The 9,661-nt window shown below is 37.4% G+C and overlaps 1 pseudogene; it reads left to right on the forward strand.

Moving 5' to 3' along the window:
• LOC106986825 (probable ATP-dependent RNA helicase DDX10) overlaps nt 1-8,722 on the forward strand; it is a 91,025-nt pseudogene extending 82,303 nt beyond the window's left edge.
• Nucleotides 8,723-9,661: the final 939 nt, after the last annotated feature.

Raw genomic sequence — 9,661 nt, forward strand, 5'->3', positions numbered from 1 at the left:
TAATACATTTCACCTCTCCATAAGGGCATTATTTTTTCCTCTTAGTAGACTTTTTGTTTATATGGCTTATCTCCTTGATTCTTATTGTCTAGATGCTTATCACCTTCATGTTATTCCCCATATATTTAGCAAGAATCTACTAAAATAATATTTTGAGTATATTATGTATGATAGACAATTCTAATTTGTTTAATTTTTTTATATTTTTGTTTCATGTTGCATGTGGTAATTCATATGGTATACCTACCCTGATCTATGTGTAGTTTCTCTAATATTAATCTCCATTTTATAGAAGAGGAATCTAAGCTACAGGAAAGTCAGATATCTTGCCACAGAAGTAGGAAATGCAGGGCCAGAATTTTAAGTAAAATGGTGAATTTCCAGAACTTATATTCTACCAGAAACATAGAGAAATAAGTTAGAAAGTTCCCCAGATGCTGAAGAAATAAGTATTTAGTGGTATGGAAAAATATAACTTCATTGATAATTTTGATATAGTTGTTACTAATGATTAGACTGCCCACTGAATATAATGAAAGTCTTGACACTCAGTAAATTCTATAAAAAAAAACTTTTTTAAAAATAAATAATGCTTTGGTTTTAGTACCTAGGTTATCAGAACTATATATACTCTCTCCACCACACACACACACACACACATCACACATTCACAGATGTTTGTGTGGGTTTTTCACCCTATTGACTAAAACTCACATATGTGTATGTGGGTTTATGAAAAAGAAAAATACAGAGGTGTCTGGGTGGCTCAGTCAGTTAAGCATCAACTTCAGTTCGCGGATCATGAGTTCGAGCCCACATTGGGCTCTGTGCTGACAGCTCAGAGCCTGGAGCCTGCTTTGGATTATGTGTTTCCTTCTCCCTGCCCCTCCCTGGCCCGGGCTCTGTCTCTCTCTCCTTCAAAAGTAAATAAACCTTAAAAAATTTAAAGAAAAAAAAAGAAAAGAAAAAGAAAAATGCAGCCCCAGGGTCACTTTGAAACAGAATGACATAGTTTGTGAGGTACAGTAAAATAAAACAAAATATAATAAAATAAATGTGCTATGTTCCACTTTGAGAAGCCACCTAAAGAGGAAAAGTATTGTATCTTTCTTCAGCTGTAAGAGATTCGGTGTGTGTATCGACTGTCCTGCCAGCTACATCCTGGCTCCTCTATTCTTGCCCTCCATGTTTGACAGCAGAATGGAAGTTTATAATGAATCTGTCTGCATGAGAATTGCAGTGCTCTTTGCTACTGTTATTGCAGCCAAGGTCTAGACTTCCTGGCTGTGAGCTGGCTTCTTCAGTTTGATTGTCCAAAGAATGCCAACACACATCCACAGAGAAGGTAGAATGGCCAGATACAGAGAGGATGACAAAGCTTTATTAGTTTTGCTTCTCTCAGAAGAAAAAGGGAATGGTTCAGCAGCTTCTCAGGAAGAAAGTGCCTGTGAAGGAAATCAAAACCAATCCAGATAAACTTATAGATATTTAGGAAAAATAAATTTGGAATTGTTTTTAGAAAAAGATAAAGATTTAAAAGAGAAGGCTCAAATGGGGCGCCTGGGTGGCTCAGTCGGTTAAGTGTCTGACCTCACGGTTCGTGGGTTCGAGCCCCGCGTCAGGCTCTGTGCTGACAGCTCAAAGCCTGGGGCCTGCTTCAGATTCTGTGTCTTCCTCTCTCTCTCTGCCCCTCCCATGTTCACACTATGTCAGTCTCTCTCAAAAAAAAATAAACATTAAAAAAAATTTTTTAGAAAAATAACAGAGAAGGCTCGAAGATGTTTTGTCCCCCACATACATTCAGCATATCTGATGAAGAATAAAGAAGTATTTGATGTGGACAAGTTATCTACACCTGAATATGGCTTGTGTCTTGGTCTTGCTGTGGCACCACAGGTAAGATTTCTTCACAAAATGCAGGAAAAAAAACCACCAAAGAATTGTTAGTTAGGATAACAAAGTAGTTGTGCCAACAACTTCCTCCCTCACCAGTGATGAAGTGGAAATTTTCTCACTTCATTGAGAAAATGTCCATCTTTCAGAAAGGGGGTAAAGGACTAGAAGGGTCAGAGTACAGACTGGCTAATGGTATTAGGGACAAAGAGGAAGAATCTAAAGTAGATGAGGAAGAAATGGAAGAGCAACTGGGAAAAGCAAAAGGTTGTCAACCTTCATCCGTTGCTAACATTGATGAGACAGAGAAGATCAAGGAAGGTCCTATGCAGTTCCCGGACAGAGATGAGGAGGAGAAAGAGATATGATGCTGATTTCTTCAAGGTGAAATGGCACAATGTTTGGGTTGGACCTTAAAGAGCATGAAGCAGCACAGAAGAAAGCAGCTTCTAAATCCAGTGTCAAGGAAAGAGTGGCCAAGTTTGCAGAAGCAAGTTGTAATGACGAGAAAATTATATATTTATATATACATAAATGATTATATAAAGTTAAAGATTATAAAAAGTTACACAAATGTATTTGTTTATTCAATGTACATTCACTTACATTATTTCCTGGGGAACTTACATGTGTAAATTACTTAGTTCACAATAGCTTCTTAACTCTGTATGTAGTGTCTGCCATGCATCTCAAGAGAGTTGTTAAATTTCTATAGTCAAAAACGCAAATGCAGCATGAAGAGTCTGTATTTCATAGAAATATGGAGCTGGAAAGAACTTTAAAATATAGGTGGTCTCTTCTCAGCTCAGAGAATGGAGGCACAGAAAGGTTAAGGGACCTCGCCAGCATGACACAGAGCATTGATTCCCAGAGGAGTGCTCGGACCATGTTACTTCTCCATTAATTCTCCTGTGAATCATTTTACAGCCTGAAGACTCCCTGTGCAATAAAAGTTTATTAGCCATGTGTCAGGAACTTTGCTAGGTGCTGGAGTTACAGTGATTTATGAGACATAGCCTGTGCCCTAAAGGACATCACAGTCTAATGGTAAAGGTAGGCACAAAACATGCTACAGAATCTAATAAGTGAAATGCATACAGAAGAGAAACACATAGCCCAGCATAGAGGGGTCACAGCAGAGATATTAGAGTGACCTCCAATCTGAGTCTTAAATGATAAGTGGGAGTAGAATTTTTCCAGGCAGGATGTGGAGACAGGGGTAGGAAAAGGTCCATGCATAGGAAAGGATTAGCTAGGAGATACACATAAGAAAAAGCAGTGTGCTATGTTCGAAAGAGGGTGAGGTATAGACAAAATATAAGCATTTCATTGCTGCTGGAGTATGAAAGGTGAAGAGGAAGTTAGCAGGCAGTAAGTCTGCATGAGTAGGTCCAAACCTTGAAATGCCTAGGAGGCCATATTTAGAAAATGTGGAGCGATTGGAGAATTTTCAATAGGAGGGTCATGTTGGGTTTGTATTTATGGGACCTTGGTCCCGGCATGCTCTAAGGAGTCAAGGAAAGCAGAGAGATTAGCTAGGAAGTTGGTACACTAATTCAGTTTTGAGATTTCAGAGACATAAATTAGGGCAGAGAAATTGAGATGCGGGCAGAGGAGACAGATGTAGAGAGATATAGATAGATAGGAATTGTGAAGGGTTTCTTACATAATGAGAGTTTCTAGAAGAGCAAGTTTTGATCTTCAAACTGACTCCAAAGGAGAGAGAAAGTAGGCTTTCTTATAGCTCACCAAGATGTAGGGTAGAAGGGGACAGTGGGGCAAGAGCAGGAAAGCTGTTCACAACCAAACGTTAAACATGGAGCCACACCCTTGATTTACAAATGGATTCCCTTGCCTTCAATGGCCAAGCATTCCATGATAAATAATAAATAAGATAAAAGTCTAGAAATAGCAGAGCTAAGGTGTTTATGGTCTTTAAGCTTAAACTATTCACACATAGATTCCAGTGACCAGGAGTCGCAAAACCAGGAAATCAAGGTGGCAAAGCGGCAAGCCATCTAGGACTCAAGAAAGATTTCCATTTCAGAGGGGCAGTGGAGCACTCAACCCAGAAACTAAACCACGAAGGTACAAATCCAGCCAAAGGAAGAAACATAAGAAGGTAAGATCCGAATGCCAAACCTGCTGCTGATCAGAGGTTCACAAGTCCTCAGGAATTTGGCCAGACTAAGCCTGCAGGTGAAGGTTATTATCGACTGCATCTGGGAGATGCCAGAGTCGTGTCACATTTTCAAGAGCTTGCAGCCTAGTTAGTCGAGAGGGAAAGAATTCCTGTGAGTCATACACAGCACACCTTACCTGTAGAAGACAACCAAGGCCATGATCAGAATGAAGACCAGGATGATCAAAGTTCAAATTTTAAGACCTCATGCCAAGTTTATAAACCTACATGTTCTATTCTTTTGGTTAATCCAAAGAGGAAAGAGGAGAGATTTTTCAGTTCTTTAGGACAAGCAGCCTGTCTAAGAAGGCTTGAGAAGAAGATAAAGATTCTTACTGGGTTTTGTGACTGACTACCTGGATGCAGTTGAAATTTTGCTATTCAAAGAGAGCTGAGACAATCACACAAGTAGAATTTAGTCTTCTGTTAAATTCTTTACTTCTTTTTTTTTCAGAAGTCACAACCTGATCCATTAAGCTCCTGCTTTCATTCAGTGGTTCTCTCTCTAAGCTGACATCCCATAACACAGGGACATTTTCCAAATATATTTATGCCATCAGTTGAAAAGAATTCCCACCATTAACACACTGTCAAAGACATCATCACCGAAACTGCTAAGTGTTTATACAGAGTCATGGAATCTCAGCAGTTTATTTGAGAGCCTATTGTGCACATTTGTGCCTCAAATATCTCAGCCTTAAGTGGGTCCTTATTAACAGTAGATCTAATAACGTTACTATATTCTGGAGGGAAAAATGAAGGCTGATTAGGCTGGCTTTTCAGTAATGGAGAACCAGTGTCATAATAGAAGGCAGAGGAGTTTGAAAACATGACAAAATTTTCTGAAAGCTGGATGATATATAAAACATTTGATTTATCATCTCTGTACAGCCAAGAGTAGGAACTTCTAAATAGGGTGTTTTGAAACTCTCCTTTTTTAGCACAGTGGTTAAAATCATAGGCATTGGAGCCAGAAAGCTTGGGTTCAAATCCTGGTTCTGACACTTTCCTGATCTGTCACTCATCCATAAAAACAATAGGAATTAATAACTGGACTTACCTCACAGGGTGGTGGGGAAGAAATCAACATTCACAAGATGCTTAGAGCAGAGCTCAGATTATAACAGCACTGTACAAACAACATTAGATGAGCATGGGGTATTATTTTTCTTGGGAGTTGATCCTGATAGGTCATTCCCTCACCTTTCTGTCTGAGGACTGATAATTAGAGTGTCAGACATTTCACTGTTTACTCATGTGCTCAAATCATGGCAAAAGCTATACTGTGAGCACAATAAATCCTCTCAATTGTTGCCACATTACTGTAGTTTTAATTCTTCAGTTAATTCTCCAAATTGGCTCAAATTCTCTATCATCCTTGTCATTTTCACCTAATTCCATAATTAATTCTTGATGGGATTTGGTTCCCAATGCTATTTGCGTTCTAAAACAGTCAGGGATTGGAAAGCAGCAGGGTAATTGCCTTGACAGCGTTTTGCTTGGTTTTGTGAACCTTGTTTTGGATATATTCTAGAAAGAAGGATCCAAGATTTGTGGAATTCAAAATCTCATCTTGGCAGCAATAGCATTTGACTTTGCACAGATTGTTAAAGAGGTGAGGTACTTTGCTCAGCAGGTGAGAAAATTATTTCTGTTAGCCATTATGACTGTCATGATTTGGGGAAGCAATTCAGAAAACCACTTTTATAATACTGAAAGGTTTCCTTGACTTTCACTAAAAGAATGGGGGAGCATTAGCAAAATTAATTTAGTCAAAGCAAAGCGATAACCAATGTAATCATCATTTTGCAGATGCATTATTCATTCAGTAATTAATTCAACAATTATTTATTGGGTGTTTTCTATGTGTCTCTTACTGTTTTGGTGTCACAATAAAATGGTGAATAAAACCTGGGCCTGGCATCCATATGCCATAGTCTAATAAATTTTAGAAATGTGGTTTTGAATATTAATTCTAAGTATCTACAAGTATAATTGAGAAAGCATTTTTCTTGCTATTACCTCTAATCAGTCCCAATATTCTTGTGTACACAATAAAACAAATGTACTCGGATTACATTTTAAACTCAGAAGTTTAGAAATAAAGATGATTCTGGGAGAAACTTCCTCAACCACTGGATATATCCCTGTGGTTAATTGTTCAGTCTCAGTGCCATGTGTAAGAGGGATCATTATTTCACTCAGTGGTTCATAACTGTTCTAGACTGTAAGATCTTACAGGGACCATTTTTATTGGTCTTCATATTCCCAGTGCCTAGAAGAACATCTGGAATAATGGTTCTTAGTTCTGGCATTTTTCATTCTTTCATCTTTTATATAGCCATATTAATATGGTTGTCTGGACTTACTGTGGGCCTACAAATGAAGAATCTTCCAAGGTATGGACATGTCTATTTTAAAATAGCCAAGAGAGGTTTCAGATGCTCAGTTAGGCTTGAGGGTTGGGTCCCACCAGTATAGAACTATTAACTGAATGAATGAGTGAGTGAGTGAACGAATGAAAAATGTCATCACAAATGTGTACAGAAATCATGTTACATATTTCGTTGATATGTATGCCCAAATTTTAAACTTTCCTGCAACAGAATTGAAAGTGATTTAAATAAACAACTGTCCGTGCCAGTCTTCCATTCGCAATTATCCAATTTGTCAATACCATATATGTCTTACTTCCATTAACTTCTGTATTTCCAAAGGAGAGCTGTACCCATTAGAGACTAGAGAGCTTTCGCTAGGCTGACTCACAAATTAGAGGGAAGGTTCACAAGATGTGAATTAGTTGATTTTTCAGGCAAGCAGGGTGAGTAAGGAGAAAAGTCATTCAAATACCTGGGACCTGAAGGTCAAAATCTTCCTAGAAGTCAGAGATGCTAAGAGTGAATAGCAGCTGGTGTTCAGCAAGCAGCCCACAAGTTGCAAAGGAAAGTAATGACTCAAGGCAAGTACTTGCACTAATATTTTGTCCCAGAGTCCTCTTTTCAGTATCTATTAACTTTCCACAGGAAAGTTAACACTTAAATATAGGATCTTAAGGGCAAGCTAGTAACGTTATGAATTCTGTTAGATTTACACAAATCTTAAATGAAGTCATGATTCCTTTGCACACTTTGCACATTTAGGATATGCCTAGAATGTGTTTTTTTTTAAATGCTAGTAATACTGAGAAAACATATGGATAAGAATAAGCTTTGCCAACAATTTTAAGCTCTGAATAATTGCAATGCAAGAAGTGATTAATTACTAAGTGTTTTAATACTAATTCAATTAACTCCATTCATTTTCCTCACCACACTGTCTTTAATTAGCTGATTTGCCATTAAAAACAGCACATTTGTGACAAGAATTGTACAGGAAAAGAAAAGGAACATGCTGTCATTTGAATTCAAATGCTAATTTACAACCAGAGCCTAGGGAAAGAAATACATTTTGTTTACAAAAAAATCAAAAAGGAAGAAAGACAAACAAAAAACTCACTGCTAGGCAATAGTAAACATATATTCATCTAACTATAAATATCTTCTATAATATAAAGCTTTTCGAATGAATTGTCAGTTAGGAACATTTCAGGAATTGGTTCTACAATTCAATCAAATTTAATATAATTTTAATGTTTTTCAAAAGCATTTTTTCTTCCAATGTTTTTACTGCAGAATACAAACATGTTAATCTAATTGCTTGTGACACCACTAATTCCCAAGATTGGATCATTTGATTTTCAGGATAGGTGAGAATCAGATTTCTAGCAGAAAGAACCATCATTATATTGGAACTTAATTGAATACTTGACCTCAACCTGATCTGCAAAGTTATTAATGGGCTAGCATTTATGTAAATTGATATTGCTTTATCATCTTCTTCTTACCATTTATGTAAAGGGCATTGTGCATAGAATGCCTGGAAGGATGAGTTACATTAAATAATAACAAGGAATATTTTATTCATTTATAGCTTACCTTTCTGGATTACAGATCGTTTAGTATCATAGCAAGTATGCTTTCTCTATTATAACATTCTCAATGCAGCAGCATGTTCATTAAATACCATTGTTAAAGCATATGACATTGTTTTGTAATCTCTGTAGGTAGATGCCATTTTGGTGGTGTAAATGTGAGTTGTTATGTGGTAAAAGAAAAACGACACAGAAGCCAGTATTTATTCAGAAAGGTGGAAATGGCAGACATCATTTTCCAATCTGATTTTAATCAAGAAATTAAAATAGTATCTAGTTGTATTTGAAAAGTACTATATCAACAAGATAACACCTGTTGGTCTGTCACTTTGGCTTGCAATTGTGGTATTAAAATGTTTTCGTTAAGAATTTATATTTTCATAAAGGACAAAACATAATAGTAAAACACCAATTGACACCAGTTTATTTCAATTAACATAAGCAATATCAACAATATTTAACTTCAAAAACAGATATAAAAACACGTTCACTTAAAAATTGCTAGTCTTTGAAAACATTCCTCACAGAAAAACTGTTATCAGCTCTTATAATTCTACTTGTTTTCTAGGGGCAAGATTAAAGGCTATAGCACCAAGATACTTCAGAAGAAGGTGTCTCGTGAAGATTTAATCACTATTCCACCTGGTTCCCTATATGTGCTGAAAAATGATACTTAGTCTATGGCCTAGCAAAGATGAAGTTTGGAGATGAGTGATAAATTTTATTTTATCACTTGATTTTATCACCTGTCCCACTTCTTTTCTAAATTTTTTTAATGCTTATCTATTTTTGAGAGAGAGAAAGAGCATGAGCGGGGGAGGGGCTGAGAGAGAGAGAGACATACTACCTGAAGCAGGCCCCAGGCTCTGAACTGTCAGCACAGAGCTTGACACAGGCTAGAACTCACAAGCTGTGAGATCATGACCTGAGCCAAAGTCGGACCCTTAACTGACTGAGCCACCCAGGTGCCCCTCCTCTCCCACTTTTTGTAGCCCCTTTTTTCTCCTTCCTTCTTTTCTGATTTCAACATGCCACATGTCGTTATAGTCCTTGCTTTCCAAGGCACCAACCACTGTAGCTTGCAAGGCCTGATGTAATCCATTTCCCACCATGGGAATAGAGTTGAATTTGCCAGGATCTGCTTTGGGCCTAGAGTGAGTATTGAGACAAGATAGGGTAATGTGTCAATGACAGTTGGGGTGGGCGTGCTGGCAATGCCAGCAACAGTTTTATACGAGAAATCACTCACTCCTAACCCCCATGATAATTCATTGAACCTGAATCCAGCACTGTTGAATTTAGATCCTACATAGTGGTCAAAGGACCATCTGTGGGAAAGTTAAAACAACAATGACACTCCATTTGGCATTATGAGAATTACATTTGCCTCATGGATCTCTGTAATATATAGCATAGTGGGTTACAGGGAAAACTTTGGAACCAGACATATCTGAATCTGACTACCAGCTTCAATGCTTATTAACTATGTAAACTTGGGCAAAAACACAAAGCGATTAAACCTCCGGTTTCTCATGGAAGCATAATAGTACTTTCAGAGAGGACTGTAGAATAGATTCCATTAAATAATGACTATTCGGCACTTAAGACATCATCAT

The sequence above is a fragment of the Acinonyx jubatus genome, chromosome B1 (genome assembly GCF_027475565.1).
Source record: "Acinonyx jubatus isolate Ajub_Pintada_27869175 chromosome B1, VMU_Ajub_asm_v1.0, whole genome shotgun sequence".
Lineage (NCBI taxonomy): Eukaryota > Metazoa > Chordata > Mammalia > Carnivora > Felidae > Acinonyx > Acinonyx jubatus.